This window comes from Pollicipes pollicipes, unplaced genomic scaffold (assembly GCF_011947565.3).
Source record: "Pollicipes pollicipes isolate AB1234 unplaced genomic scaffold, Ppol_2.1 Scaffold_4881;HRSCAF=5763_pilon_pilon_pilon, whole genome shotgun sequence".
Lineage (NCBI taxonomy): Eukaryota > Metazoa > Arthropoda > Thecostraca > Pollicipedomorpha > Pollicipedidae > Pollicipes > Pollicipes pollicipes.
The window spans coordinates 44,920,798-44,937,529 of NW_023596576.1; the positions used below are offsets into that span (position 1 = coordinate 44,920,798).

Below are 16,732 nucleotides of genomic sequence, written 5' to 3' on the forward strand. Positions count from 1 at the left end.
CTCGTTTTCCACCCTCGGTTCTCGCGGCATGCAAAAATTCAGTGGCTGTCATAGCCCGAGTCGCATCGGTGCCGTTTGCGAACACCACCTCGATCGCGTCATCCCTCAGCTTATCACAGCGGGTGACTTTTCCCAGCCTGTCGCATCCGTTTCGGCGCTGAAACGGTGTAAGCGATGCCAGGTTCTTCACATCCCTCCGGAAGACAAGAACGCGTAAGCCACTGAGCGCGGCCAGGCGCCCCAAGCGGAAACCCGCAAGGAGCACCCAACCGCAACGCGAGCGACAAGCCGCTACACCCGTGTGGGGCCCCATGGGCCCCCACGCCCCCGGATATCCTGGCCAAAGTGGAGTGTTGGGACGCGCCGTGACTGACTCACACGACGCGCCCCTCAGTCACCAGGATCCGATCAACCCGGGGACGCGGGCGAGGGGGCACGGCGACCCCGATAAAACGAGGATGAGGAGTGGTGATAGGGCCGGATGCGGGAGTGCGGGTAATGTGGAGGGAGCAGGCGGGACAAGGAGCAGGAGCTCGCGTACCGGCCGGGCCGCTAAGCTCTGAGAGGAACAGCGTGCGCTGTCCATCCGTTACCGGAACTGGGGCCCGAGGGGGCGCTAGTCCCCTACACCGACCGAAGCCGGCGCCCCCTGCGGGGTCACAGGGCGTTTTTGGCGCTGCGCCTTGTACCATAAAAGCCCAGGATGCGAAGACCCGAAGGCGTAACGATCCGACCGCGCGCGCACTAGCCACCTCGGCTGTATTCGTACCCGTACTGCCTCCAGCTAAAACTGGCGTTGGAACGGACAAACCTTTTCCGAAAATTATATGGATACGTCTTCATATTTGCGCCAATGGTGTAAAACTGTTGACAGTTGTCACATATTCCTGTCATGACCTGTGCTTCGACACACGCCTACCTCGGCTGGCCTGTGCGCGAGTGCAAAGACGACCAGTTTAAACGTTTAAATGTTTTTTTTTCTAATATTTCGGATGGCAGCCTTACACCTCTCCGACTCCCACGGTGCTGGCAGTCGCCGGGGTGTGCTCGAGCGAATGGATTCTCAATCGGCCGCTACAACAGATGAATTCACGTGCTCTATCAGAAATGCTAACCAAATCTCCGAATGAGGCACGTGCATTAATTGAGCACCTCACAGAAAACGATGCCCAGTCAGCTCGTCGGACACTCCGTCGCGGTGGCAAGGTGCCTGGGTGTAGTACTATTGTCAAGCCAGATGGGAAAGTCGTCGCTACTGAGCGGGCACCTGTCAACTTACCACGGAAACCGGTTGTACAGTGTTGCTGTGCGTACCGGGAGGCCAAAGCTGAAGAGCTACCCGACGGCAGCGAAAGGTACATTATATGTCTAGCGTTTACGACCAGGACATGTTGTGTAGGTGTAGGTCTTAGGTTAGGTTCGTTTAGTGTTTGAAATACAAAGACCGCATTTATTAAGGAGTCGTTGAAGTCCCCTCCCCTGTCCTTCGTAAGAACACAACCCCACGTCGTGCTACGTGGGATAAAATCGCCCATGACCAATAACGGTAGTGGCAGCTGTTCAAAGACACCTCAGCGATGAGTCACAAAGTCATCTAGGGGAAGCCCGCAAAAACGGTCACGTTGCAACGGGGTCCATCCTTCTCGTTCCCGTTTTCCAGGCGAGGACTGAGTGGGCCTTGCTAGGAGACCTACCAGCGGGAGGGGGGGGGGGGGGGGGGGGCACGGACCACGAGGCGTACGGAGCGCCACTACGGATCATGATAGCGGCGGGTTAGCCAGCTCCCTTTCCTCCACGAGTGGAGCTGGTGGTGGAGGCCCCTCAAGGCCAGAACAGATATGACCACGGTGATGAAATCTCCGACAGCCATTTAAAAAACATTCAGGCCGTGCTATGACATCGCCCGGCTAGCATCGGACGGCGTAACTGTGGGTCTCACTGTGGGTCTCACTGAGGGGGCCAGGACATCACGATAAGTGTTTTTGGGGACCCCTTGTGCTTACGTCAACGTCCCAAAACGAAATTCCTTCCTTGTCTTTGATGCCAATAATCTCCTTTTCCGTAACAAAACACATGGCACTTCCTAAATGAGGCGGCGTGGTCTTCAGCACAGGTCGAGCACTTCGGGTGCTCAGCGACGCAGTCGCGGGACTGGTGCTCTGAAGAACATCTGGTGTAGTGAGGGTGCCTGCCGCACCTGTCAGTAACGTGAACGAAGTTTTGACATCGGATGCAGCCGACTGGATCGAGTATTACAGGTCTGACTGGAATAGAGCGATGCCCAACTTGGACATTCGACGGCACAATGGAGACGTTGAACGTCACAACGATAACACCTGCGTCAATGAGCCGGACATTCTCCCATTCGCTGATAGGCCTAGCAGAGGTCACATTCCTTGCAAAACGCTGTGCGTCATCACGCCTTTCGACAAACTTCTAGATGGTTTTGTTTTAACGGTGATCGCCATGCTGACGATATTATGGCTTCCCCACACGATAAGTCAGCTCATTGGCATCTAATACACGCTTGGCGTCTAGGTTGCTCGGGTAATGGGCCTCGATGGAACAGTCAGAGCACCGCCGGACCTTCTTCGGACATCCCAGCTTCGAGAACGCCAGCTCACGCTGCAATGAATTGATCTTGTGCGGCAGTGGCTTTCCATCGGAGTCAGTTTCAAACGCTAAGCCGCCCAGTACTAAGGCCGTAGCGGGCCAGATCAGGATGGCACCTGCACAAGGCGTGATGCTCGGAAGATAACTGCCGAACGTCGGCAGTCTCGGTCCAGTTTCCAGCGTGGCCAGTGACGTCCACGCTGGAGGAGTCGCTGTTGGTGGGGTTGGCTGCATGATTATCCATGTAAGTCGTTTGAAGAACTGGGCACGGCGGTTCCCCACCCACCTCGGAGCCCCACTGGGGACAGCCCAATACGCTCTGTGGACGTGGTTACCGCCGGGGATCCCCAGCGCTACACGGGGTGAACGAAGCCTCCCATACGGGCAAGTGTAGCCGGGGAGACCCACCCCCGTCCTGATCGTCGTTTAGCGCCGCCGCCCGTTGCTACCTTAGGCCGCCGCGCGCGGCCAGGCGCCCCAAGCGGAGACCCGCACAGAGCATCCAGCCGCAGCGCGAGCGACCACCCGCTAGACCCGTGTGTGGCCCCGCGGGCACCTGCGCTCCCGGGTATCCTGGCCAAAGTGGGGTGTTGCGACGCACCATGACTGACCTGCGCGATGCGCCCCTCAGCCACCGGGATCCCATCACTCCGGGGACGCAGGAAAGGGGACCCCGCGTCCCCGGGGAGCGGGGCCCCGCGGCCCACAGCGACCCCGCTCAAACGAGGATGAGGAGTGGTGAGAGGGCCGAATGCGGGAAACGCGTAATGAGAAGGGAGCGTGCGGGAAAAGGAGCAGGAGCTAACGTATCAGCAAGCTCGCTAGACCCTGAAACGAACAGCTTGCGCTGTCAACCCATTACCGAGGCAGGGACGCGAGGGCGACTGCAACATTTGTGAGGGTCCCACAGCGCCTGACAGGGAGCCTTGCGTTGGCAAGGGACCCCGAGTCGGCCAGAGACAGTGTTCGAGGAGACCCGAAGAGCTTGGGGGTCCACCGCCGCCCACGATCAAGGGTCCGATCGGAAGGTGTAGGGGCACAAAGGGCTGGTCGGAGTCCAATTCAGGGGCCGACCCGTGGGGATAGACACTCATATGACAGTCAAGGGCTCTTTGCGCCAGTTGGGGATCCCCTGCGTCGATAAGGGCCTTTATGTCGACAAGACACAACCGGCTTCGTGTCGGTGTGGGTCTGCGGTTGAGGGTTTGTAGCTTCCCAAGTAGCTCCAAAGGCGGGGTCAGCTATTTACACTGATCGGGGCCCCGTAGCAGGGCCCACGGTTTCTAACCAGAGTCCTGTGTTTGCAGGGGGTCCCGGGTCGGCCAAGAGCAGTGTTCGTGGTCTGTGGTCTATCTGTCGTCTGTGCTCTGAAGCCAGGGAGTCCATTTCCCAAGCAGGAGCAAGGAGCATTTCCCGAGTCCACGATTTGCATTAGTTGGAGTCACTGAAACCACGAGGGTGTCAGCCAGAGGCCCACAGTGCCTAGCACGGGCTCCTGTGTCGGCAGCTGGCCCGAGTCGCCGAGAGCCCCGTTTGCGGGGGTCCCAAGAGGAGACCAAAGGGCCTGTTCGGAACCCAGGAACATAGGCTCAATTGGACTTGAGTCGGCGTCCCACCCGTAATGCCGTGGCATGAAATGTCGGTCACAGTGCTTCTTTCAGGGCGTTCTTGTAACGGCCTGTATTCCTCTTATAAGGGGTATTGCCACGGAGCCGGTCGGCCCTCCGTCGGTCTGAGCCCTGAGGACCCTTTTCACAAGCAGGCGCATGGCCGGGGCTCGGGATTTGCAATGTTCAGGGTCCCTGACTTTATAAGGGGTTCCTGCATCGGTCATGCGTCAACATTGCCCAACAGGGTCAACTGTGTGGGTCAGAAGGCCTCCCGCCTCAGGGAGGGGGCTGATGTGATATGATGTATCCATCCAAGGGCCTCCCGATCGACCAGGAAATCACGCCCCCGCATCGCCAGAATGACAGCCGGAAGACACATCGCGGTGGGACGGAATGGCACTTCAGCTCTAGACCGAAAATACTAATGCGCCCTCTAGTGTTCTACTTGACGGGCCATTTGCCGGGGAACAAGTAAGAGACCCCATTATTGTTGAGCAGATTAGGACGAGATTAGTTCAAAAATGAACGAGGCCATTCCATGTTTGCCTGAGGCCATTCAGTCTTTTGCAGAATCGATGAGTGAAACAAATTATATCAAAAGTTTGGGCCTGGGCGCTCGCAATCTTAGTAGCAGGGACGGCGACGGCTGGGGACGCAGTCTCCGTACAACCGAACGGCACGGCCACTGCAAGGAACACCAGGCGGTGGACGTCATGCACGCGAGAACAATCGGCGTGATATAATGCTGCCGAATGCCTCGCAAAATTAATTTGTGCGGCTGAAGGTTAGACCGGGCGTATCTTCTCTACAATGTTGAGGTGCTACTCTGAACGGATTAACAGTTGCAGCAACACAAAAAACGGCTCTTCTTTTACTCTTTCAGTTCCACCACCAGATCCCGACACCATTTCGCGGTGTGTAAAGGCCAACCCGTTCTCATCATCAATGTCAAAATCGCACAGGTGACGTATTCGCTGGATTACGTTCTGAACGTACAATTTGATAGCCTATAGCGTTCAACAATACCTTTCCAGACGTGTTATCATTTCATCCCCGTTGGCCACGGCTTATAAAAGCCGCGGGCCGATGCTGCGCGGCCTATGAGACTGCAGCACCTGGCGTCGAGTTTTTATGACCACGTTTTGCGAGCGCGTATGTTCGAATCTATGCTACATAATTTTTTATCACTAAGCGATTCTGACCGATATTGAGCATCTCCAGACAAACATGTGTTGACCCATTTCGATCTGCAATATGTGTTGGCACGGTCTTAATGTTCTGTAGAACCCAGCCAGCCAGCCAGCCAGCCAGCCAGCCAGCCAGCCAGCCAGCCAGCCAGCCAGCCAGCCAGCCAGCCAGCCAGCCAGCCAGCCAGCCAGCCAGACAGACAGACAGACAGACAGACAGACAGACAGACAGACAGACAGACAGACAGACAGACAGACAGACAGACAGACAGACAGACAGACAGACAGTCACCTAACAACCCAACCAATTAACCAACCGACCAACCAAACGGACCAGGATCAGACCTTCGGCTTCTACAGGGGAACCAGCCGGGAGCAGGATCCATGATACATTTTTAGAAATAACCGATAGGAAGCATGGCCGAACTCTTTGCCGTCGTAACTGCTGCGACCCGACGCGACGCGACGATGTCCGCGCGAGGAACAGATCGAACCGGAATCAAGGGGCACGATCTTGTGAATGAACCAACGTGAAACGAGATTCAGTGCTCACTTTTCACGAAACAACCAACAGGAACCAGAAACTGACACACATGAAGCTGGGTCCATGCCTGAGAATCGGCGCACTAAAAAAAAGGTTACGCCACGCCCAGTGACAAGTATGCACAACGGAACGCTGTAAGCACCAGAGACACCGGCATACAGAGCCGGTTAGCATGCTGAATTGGTTTCACACGCGCCATGCAAATGTTTATATGCCGTTTAAAGGCTCCCGCAAGGACACATACGGTCACAGCCGCCACCACAAGGTATGTGTAGGACATGTGTAAAACAGCTCGGAAGAAATCAGCCGCTCAAAGGCACGTTTATCTTTTTACGGGAGTAGAAGGCGTGTGGAGAACATGCAAAAGTTTTTCACATATTGACATTATTTCACATATTTTTTTGCCTGACGGGTAATCGTGAACCCCTCAAGAATTCGGCAAATATTGGATTCCAGCAGGCCAAGATCTAGAACCGGAGCGGACAATAACGAGTACGGGTGTCAAAGGGACTCCCCCCCCCCCTCTCTCTCTAGTACCACGAACTGCGCAGGGCATTCGCAGGTACTAACCGGACGCAGACTCAGCTTCGACATGACCCGATGACGCACGAACCTCACCGCACAACGCACGCTGGCATTTCGGTGAGAACCCCCACGGCGGACACCCGAGAGCCTGCCGGGCGGGCTCTTCTCGGTCTCGCCTCCGCGAGTCAGCAGCGCCGAGCTCGATTCGAATCCACGAGAAAGGTCAAGTCCCCACACTACCACCCGCGCCAATGCCGACTGCCGTCGTTAGGCTGGCGGCGCGTGTTTGCAAACTTCGACGGCTATCCGTCGAAGCTGTGTCCCGCTCGCTCGCAGTACGCGCGTCATTATGCTGTTGACGGCCGCGCGACCCGTGAACGTACGATGAGGCTCACGATTGATGGCCTTGTCGTAAGGCAGTCAAGTGTGCATCTGTTGAACACAAGCTCGGGGTCAGGAAACACACTTATGATAGATGACATATCAGCACATTCAGATGCGCCCTTGCATACCCAGGGTGCCTTCCTGATGGTATTTTGGTATCACGCAGTTCAGGAATTCTGGACGCGCAGGTAAAAAGAGGTACTATCGGCATTATCGTTATCATGCGTGTGTTAGTTACGGTAAGTGGTGTTTTAATCCGCAACGAGGGCATTAGTCAATGGCCCACTTCACTCGCACTTTCTTTTGCACACAAGTTCGTCACCGTATATTGACGACACATGACGCTGCACGCATTGCAACAGCACACCAAAGACAACAACACACAACAACGGCCCTGATCACACTCAAACGGCTTGTGCCTCCTTCCAAGCGGAGTCCAACGGCCCACGTCCGCACCGAGCGGCCCGAACGCCGCGCGATCCATGGCGCGTCCGGGCTGCGCCGTGCCGCCGGGCGGCGGGCCGGGTCGCCGCCGGTCGTCTCGGCGCTTCCGGACCGCTCATCAGTGGCGGCCGTGACGGCGGCGGCGCGCCCGGATCCGCCGCCCAGCCGGCCACTTCCGCCCGCGATCAGCCGCCGATCGCCAGAGTCGATACCGACGGGCGACGGGCGACGGCGACGGCCGGTGGCCGGCGGCGGCGACGGCGGCGACGGCGGCGGCGTGTCCGCGGGAGGCGCGGGCGCCGCCGCCGCCGCCGCCGCCGCCGCCGGCACGGCTGTCTGCGCCGCACGTCAGGACCGTGAGGAGAGCAGGCCCGTCGCTCGGGGAGAGAGGGGGGGGGGGGGGGGGGGGGTGGCGGTGCAGGTGTTTGTTTTCAGATCGTTCATTAGTGGCGCAGATGTGCTTCAGCTTCCGGCGTGTCATGGTCACCAGCAGGAATCGTATGGCGTAGATTGCTGCTCTGTTGGTGGCCGTATTCTTAGATGCCGAGGAGGGGGAGAGAGGGGGGGGGGGAGAGCAGCGCAAATACATGCTCCCAAAAGGCCGCGCAGGCATATCATTTGGAATCCTGTAATACGGGCTGGGACATTCTTAAGGGGCCCCGAATTCCCACATCCTCTTCGCCTCCCGGAAGGATGCCGCCTAGACCACGTAAAACGAGGCGCAAAAAACATGCACTTTTAACATGTGGTGATGACGCCAAATTGTAAATCTAGCACATCAAATAGCACATCAAATCAGACAATGTATCGCAGAACCCAACCAGTTGTGCAATGGATGTGAAGCACATCATGCACTCCGAGTGCGCGTGGGAGGGGCACAACTTCTCGCTCCGCCAAACCTGGGAGGGACGGGTCCCACGCGGCGTCACCCCGCTCTCATGTGAGGAAATACAGACAAAGCCCTTGAGCCCAACGCTCCCTGGCTACCTCCGGCTGCCGTGGACCCCAACTGAACGAGCGATGCGCTCCCGTGAAATATCTGCGTGCTCAAGACACGTCGCCAACGATGGCGAACACTTTACCAACGGGCGAACGCTTTGCCAGTGAGCGCTGCGCATCCGCTGGTGGAGACGAGGCACCAGTTGGTTCACCTCATCAGTGGAGGGTTGGCAAGAGAGCAAACCTGTACAGATCAACCAAACGTTTGCGTGTGTCCGCTTCCAAATATCGCACGATAAAAAGCATGATGGCGGTGCAACTAATAAGCTGTCGTGCTAGTGAGCCCAGGCTTAATGGGTGGTCGCTTGCGCAGGTCTGTGCATTCCGCACAGACGTTCCAGTGGGATCTTCCCATAATATCTCAAATTGTCATGTCGTCCCTATGCCCAAAATGTCACCACACATCGCAGGAGGCTCTCGGCTTAGTCTCCTCCTTTTCATCCTCCAAGAAAAATACGACGGTTGTCTCTTTTCGTGTTTAGGGAACGTTTGCAGGTTATTCATATTCCGTTGGACGTTTCCTGCAATCAAGTGGAGCCGCCCGGGATAAATGGGAAGCGCGCCGTTACGAGTTTCATCAGGCTCTGAAGCGACGTGGAGCGCTTCCACCTCCGATTCCAGTTGGCACGGTAAAAGGGTAGTAACGACATTCTGTTTCGTCGGTATGGAGATTTGGCTTTGATGGTGCGCGCCATATGGCGAGCAGAACTAAAACATGTTACCTGCTCGACGCTGACAGTGTTCAAAGACAGCTCCAGTGTCACGACGCCCTAGGCAACGTCACCATCGTTCGCTTGAAACGTCCCACGCAGCTTTCATGCGTGTGTCGGCTAATATCGGTCCCTGCGGCCGTTCCTGGGTGTTTACACTTCAGACGGCTGGACCCGTTTAGCCATATCATTGTCTTTAAAAGCTACCCAAACAGCGAACCGGTAGGCACACACAACCTTGCACATATGCGCGGATACACGTACGTCCTAAGACATATCCAGAAGAGATCCTCGGTTCCAGCTCAACGGCGCAATTGTACAAACCTTTATGAAAAATCATGGAAACACGCCCACATGAGGCTGCAACTGTGAGCCAGTGACGAAAGATTTTCAACACAAGCACGCGTAAAACGCATTTTATTACTGCCTATTTCAGCTACTAAGATCCCATAAAAAACACACTCATGAGACAGAGGCGTAAATTACGTAAGCCTTCTCCAGCAGCACGAACTTTGCCTGCTGGCCTTCACGGGCCTCCTTTTAGTTACGAAAATACCAGCACCGTAGATGGCCAGTCACACAACTGTCCGTGGGCTACGCACAAAAGGTGGACCGATCGCGGACCCCTCGTACTTACTGCGTCGTTGAATAACTCACAACAGCTGGAAGGCACGGCGGGCAGCAATCACTTATCGACGATTCAGCGACGCATCCCATCGGTGCCTATTCACAGTAGAGCCGGTCGGGGAATTTTACATTCTCAACCGTAGGTCGGGGGCCGATGTTGGCACCCTACGCGCCCAGTTCTATGGTGACAGAGTCCGCGCCAGCGATGCCCGGAAGTGTCGTCACTTTGCCCGTATTCATTTGATAAAAAATCATGGCTAATACCTTCACTCAACATGCTAAGGCCGTACGTATGGCTTGTCAATAGCATTAGCAGCCATACAGGAGACACGCGCGTGTTGGTTCCAGGCAAATGGCATCCCGTCTCGAAGCACTCTGTACTTTGGAAATGTTTCTTTGTTATCTTGGCGCTTGGTTTCTCCCCGCACTCAGGATATTCACTTGGGTCCCGTAAGGTGATACACGATGCGGCGCATTTATTCCACGCGGGTGTGTGACGCTCTCCCCAGGGGCATTTCATTTCAAAATAGAACGGTTCAAAACCACGCAACGGGGTAACTAAGAGCACTAAACAAGCGAGTGGTTAAAGGTGGTTCCAAATTTATATGAAGTTTTGAACCAAGATACCCATCTTGAAGAGCTTTCGGTGCAGTTCACAGCCCTGTCCTTATTAAAACCTGAAGCGCTCTAGCTTCTGAGCTACACGCTCGTGAAAATGGGGAGAGTTTGTCAAAAAGAGTATTTCAATTTGACCTTGACATTCATGGCGTCATAATGGCCTCATCCAAATTCTGTCATTTCATAAGACCTGCGGCGATCAAGGCCGAGAACAAATATAATGGTCGAGTCGTTCATATCTGGCGTTCGTGAGCACGATTTCCAGATAAACCGGCCGCCAATTAGCTCTCAATTGTGCAATGTACAATGACCTCATTATACATAAGAATCATAAAACAACACATTTTCGGTGTATCATTTGAACTATGCGTCCAAAATTGCCCCATAAAATTGCCTATTTTGAGTACAATGTGTTCTTCAGGCGGTGTCCATTTAGTTAGGTCATGACCTGGGTCAGGTCATGTGCTATGCGGTCATATGATGAATATTTATATAGGTTAATGCTCTTTTTCTCACATACAAACACAAAACTACACAAAATACGTACAATGTACCATAAATACGTACAATTTGCAATGTACGCAAAAGATAGCAAAACATGACCTCACTTAAGGTCACTGACCTAGACTCTTCCAAGAATTGTGAAATGGACGAACTATGGGCACCGTCATGCTTTAGTACCAGAACAAGTTTGGATAACGGTAACTGACCCACAAACCTTGCGTCTTCAAAGTCTTTAAGAGGTTGACCTCTTTGACTTGACCTAGGTCACTGACCTTGGTGGATCAAAAGTCCAAACTCGCCGAAAGAATAGAAAATTGATAGGTAAACGGGTAATGAAAATTTCGTGCCGCTGCGAGCGATGGATGTTGACCTGTACTCGAAAGATCGTAGGGAAAGTCAACTCCCATGCCGGGCGCAGGTTAAGGTGTTTCCATTCACAAGCTAATAGCAAAAAGCATGGCATGGCAAGTTCATGCTTTTGACCATTGTATGGGTGCTGGACAGCTCAACAATTTGATGCTCCAGCACAGAAAGAAGGACATTATGCTACACGTCGTCAAAAATGAATGGGATTATGATAAGTGATGGCACGGACGTTAGGCCGTAAAGGTGCCATACCGGGTCGCTGGAGCTACAAAGTTTTCAGTTCATTCAAGTGGAGCCAAGCTCGGTCAATGACCTTGCTCTGAGTTAGCTCGCTCGTCCGATGTCCAAAAAGGCGTCTTGATGGTTACGGGAGAGGCCATATACAGTTACGAGAGAAGCTGTATAAAGAGTGCATTTCAACCTGTTGGAGAATTTTCGACATAAATACCACAGCCCAGCCCAACCACCAAGTTTTTACTGTTAACAACTAATGCTTGCAACGACTGATCAAAAGTCTGGTTGTAATTTCTGGCAGCAGGCGGCACAATTCCCCTTTAAAATTCAAACTAAAAAAATACACTGGCGCCTCTCAAGGCTTTTGCAAGCAAGCTGTTACGATAACGTAGTCTTCTTCTGAAATATGGCGTCCTTTTCAATGAACATAGGAAACGAAAAAAATCGTGATTGCGAACACTCGACAAAAGGGGGCGAGAGCTCACACACGGTTTTTAAGGGGGGGGGGGGCGGAGCTCGGTAAGTACGCATTACGCCAATTTTCGAATTCCTGAAAGGAGCCATCTGTGGCGAAATAAATAAATATGGGTTAAAGACGGGGAGGAGATAGGCCCCGGGCTCCTCTTGGCTGTGCCCCTGAAGATGGGGTGAAAACAGTGTCAAGCTCTTGATTATCCTGAATTGTTCCGACGCAGGATCAACGAGACTTGACTAAAAAAAAGCAATCGTGTTGGGGTAAATAAGGAGTCAATCTTGCAGCCGATCATAAGCTCAAAAAGGGAGACCGTGAATCCAACGGACCGTGAATCCAACGGATTGAGGGGCGGGGGTATCTTTTAAAGTCAAATATTGCCCACTAGAGAAGATTCGGTTGTAGCCCAATGCAAGGTGTTTGCGAATACCCCGCCTACAAACTTCCTGGCAATTTGGACGCTGTCCGACCACGGCCACCAGGGCCGGAAGGCGGCAACGATCGCCTCAGAAACTCCGTCAAATACAAATAGCTGCGAATCAAACCGAAAAAGATGAGGTACTACGCATTTTATAGACGCCTAGCTAAACTGTTCTTACCAACACGCACCCGAAATAATGACCCTCAGTGAACACTCAGCCTAGGATCAACAAAGACAGACCATACGAACTCAACGATTTCGTCGTTGGGGATGGTTGCGCCCAAGGGTTATGAAATAACGTGCGCTGCTGCAGAAAGGAACCGTGGCATCCTGACTGAACCCACTTTATATATATATATATATATATATATATATATATATATATATATGTATATATATATATTGATATATGGCCTCTCTCGTGAACACCATGTATATATATATATATATATATATATATATATATATATATATAGACAGATGGACATAGACACATGCACACAAAGAAAGATGGATAGGTAGATAGTGCCACAAAATAAGGACATTAACAGTATAATGATATAATAATGGCATAGCGGCATTGGTTATATGTGGTCCCACCACCAGCAACCACTCAGCAAGTCTTTTGTGATCAAGGAGTGGGCAGTAATCAGTGAACCTCTTTGCCTAGAAACCTGAGATAAAAGACGGACATGGTCCGCTTGTATAAAAAGATCAAAGCGGAAACTCAAGGCAGCGCGGTCCGCACAGGGCTGGCAGCACCTGGCGGAAACGGATCCTACCAGCCGGTTTTCACCGGCTCAAACCGGCTGGCATAAAGTACTAGCGGCAGAAACTGGAAGGAACTGCAAAATCCGAAATACAGCATAACATGCTGCGAGTTAATGGGCCGAAGTAGATGAGTTAAATACCAGGGTAACTTACAGAGTAACAATTGCTAGTGTAAGCATAGTTTAAATCCAGAAGCTATGTTAAGATGGCACGCTATCAGAAATTGTTGGCATGATGCTTGTTATATATGGCTATTTAAATAACCAAATTCAAATAGCTTCATAAACAACCGTATTCAATAGTCTATGTTCATTCCTGTTACACGTAGTTTTCCAATAGAGTAGATAAAGCTAGGCCAGCGCGCGTAAGTAAATAGCGGAAACAGATGGTCCTCGTTAGCTCGTTACAACTCGAACCATATAAAACAAGCTGACAAAAATCGTTGGGAGAAGATCTAGCACAACTACCAAACCCGACTAAAATACTTTTCAACACTTTCAACAATCACACAAATATGTGTACTGCCATTGTACATGAGCACAACCTGTAGTCATGTTTGTTGCAAGATTTACGATAGTGAGACAAAATAATTGGTTGGAAATTCCACCCAGAGGAGCAACTCTGCCAGCAACTTCCTTGAGGAAAAGTCGGCGAGGGTTGGGGAAAGCCTAGCAAGCCTTAAGCTTTTGTAACCATCTTGGAAAATGCTTGGACTTTCCCAAGCCTTCTCCGATCAAGCCCGTGCTGTCAGCCGTCACTTGGGGAAATTTGGGGTTTCCCGAGCCCCCCCCCCCCCCCCCCGGCCGTCACATTTGGAATTTGCCGGAGAAAGCCATCTGTCAGTGCCTCACCGCCACAGGTAGCTCGGGGAACGATCCGGACACCCCGCTTGGGGAAACGTTGGGAGACGGCCCGTAAGAGGTTGGGAGTCCCAACCAATGTCCCACTTTTGAAGTTAAGCCCAGGCATGCCCTAACCGGTAAGTTAAGAAACGGTCAGGACATCCCGGTTGGGATCGGACCGAAATTGCTAGCTGGGAAGTGGTAAAAACACGACATGGAGCAAATGCAATGTCGACCCCATGGAAACGGAGCTTCAAATACTTGGCGGTGTCACCGACGGCGTGGTTTTTGTACCACAGCATGCCACGCGGGCTTGGAGGGACCATTTTCAGACCCAATATGCTTACCACCAAACTACAAATGCAGCATCGATTTGTTTGACGGTTCTTTATTGCATTTGCATGTAAAATTGGGAACCAGTAAATGTCTATTGACTCGAAGCATATCTGAATGCGCTCATTATGTCCAAGTGTATTTGCATAATGACACGCATCTGTGTTTACAACTGAACAAGCAATCAATACAGGTGAGCGGCAGCACATAGCAATAGCCAGTTATCCGTTCCCGGTTACAAATTCAGACACCTACTTGTGCACTAATCGCAGCAAATACACACGACTTTTGCTACTGTCAAAATCATGAAGTTGTTTCATTATGCTGTTGTTGATATTCTAACCAAATAAGAAGCGTTGTGATGTGATGATGCAGTTGAGCCGGATTCAGATATACATGCATATCCATGACCCGCAAGTCATGGCGCATGAAATATCATGTTAGGGTCATTAAAGGGAGTGTTCCACATTTCTATAGGTTTCGAATTACAACAGCCATCCTTAAGACCATTCGGTGCAGTTTACAGCCCTGCCTTTCTTAAAACCTAAGCACCTCTAGTTTCTGAGCTACACGCCGGCGAAGATATGCAGCTTTTTCGACGACCTATTTCAATGTCACTCAGTCATGCAAGACGCGATAATAACGTAATTCAGATCCTCCCACTCCCTAACCCACGCGGCGATCAACACCAAGAAAACAGAATGGTTGAGTCATTCGCGTCCGGCGTTCGTGACCACGACTTCCCGGTATAGCGACGGCCAACTGGCTCTCAAACAATGTTGTGCAAGCTACGATGACGCGATGAAATAATGACGGATCGAAGAGGACATTTGCTAGACAGAGAAACTGTGCTGCCTAAAGCAGTCTTTTCCACTTAAAAGCATACCAATAGTCATTAGTAAACTTGTTTGATCATACCTGATGTTGCTTCAACATCTCCGAATGTAAAACATTCCCTTCAACAAATGGCGCAGATCTCCATTTGTGTAAACTCCAACGCCGTCTGGCCTCCATCGCTTAGGTCTTCCTATCACTACCACTATCTACATGATAATATAGAGCTATGCACTGCCTCGCTCACCCCACGACAAATGGTGGCTACCACTGACTTTAAATAGCAAGCGAGAAGCATCGGAGACGGTTGAGGGGTGCGCGGGGGAGGACGGCGACTCCTGCATTCAGCGTATGCATCAAGGTTTGCTTTATGCATGTGCAGACGCCACAACAGCAGCTCCAGCCTTATGCCTTAATCAAGGCATGGCATGAGCGTGCCAGCTGACACTCCGGGCGTCCAGCGATAACACTGACACAGACCGGGGCAATGACCGTTTTATTGCCATTGGGGAAATAGGCCCAGCTGCTCTGCCACAGTAGTGCTGCCACCAATGCTCCTGGATCGCCCCAGTCTCTGTCGATAAAGGCAGCCCGCTGAACTCGCGCACTGACGGTCGTCTGTGTTGACTACCCCTGACGGAGAGGGGAGGTGCCGAACTCCTGGTATCTTCGGATTGGAAGGGGCAATACAAAAACGAAACGTCCTTTTATAACCCATGCAAAGCTTAACGATATTTCGTTAGGCTTTTCGATCTATGAGGTAATAGTCATAACCAAATAAAGTCAAGTTACACTCTTTTTCCGATCGGTTAGTTTCTCCCGGTGTCTCTTGGGCTGATCTCTATTCAGATACTCATGTCTGATGTGTGATAAGAACTTCATTTACACGATGCGTATGAACCCAGGGTTTTTTGGCACCGGGCTGCATCGGTCATCGAGGTCATTGGTTTTTCTTTTCACGGGAAGTGCCTTTGCCAACCAGTGATGCTCCTTTTTGACTGGCAGCATTCATGAATGGTGTCAGAGCCGATCTGAGCCGAAACTCAAGTTGTGTTTTAACTTCGGCCAGTAACTCGTATATAGCCCTCTAAGATCGCAGTTGCATACTTAATAAAGAGCTTGGTGCTGATCTGTACGATAAGAAGCCAATGTCACAGACAAATTAGGCGATATGGCTGACAAATTACACTACTGGAGTGGACGTTACCGGGGGTCAGAACCTGAGCACAAGTTGGATCAGTCCCCTATGACCATCGCAGCATGCCATTGGAGGGTGAGTGAGCAACATTGCATGATGAACAAACTATGAGCGCTGCAGGAAAACCACAGTACCATGCATCGCACGAATGCCCCAAGTTCATCTACGGTTTGGTCCGAAGTGCTACGGCAAAACCTGCGGTAGGTCGATGACCTGATGTAACCCGGACATGAACATCGCAGGGAATACACGCAATCATGCAAAAAATATACCAAAAACTTCGGGGAGCTAGCATGAGCCCTTCTTTAGCGAGCCTCGAAAAGGGTTATGGGGGAGAGAACAACTGACCCCCCCCCCCCCTCCAGAGCGAGGGATAATACCCTGCAAAAATGATTGAAATGGTAGAGAATTTGGACAAACATGAAAACAGGGATGTGTTTGTGTTCTTAGCCACCAAGAATTGTTCACGAGACGAAGCATGGTCCGATATTTGAAC

At 52.0% G+C, this 16,732-nt stretch overlaps 1 protein-coding gene across 1 annotated transcript in view; it reads right to left on the minus strand.

Moving 5' to 3' along the window:
• LOC119101805 (protein Mpv17) overlaps window positions 1–16,732 on the minus strand; it is a 62,815-nt gene that overhangs the window by 15,513 nt on the left and 30,570 nt on the right. The window lies entirely within an intron of this gene.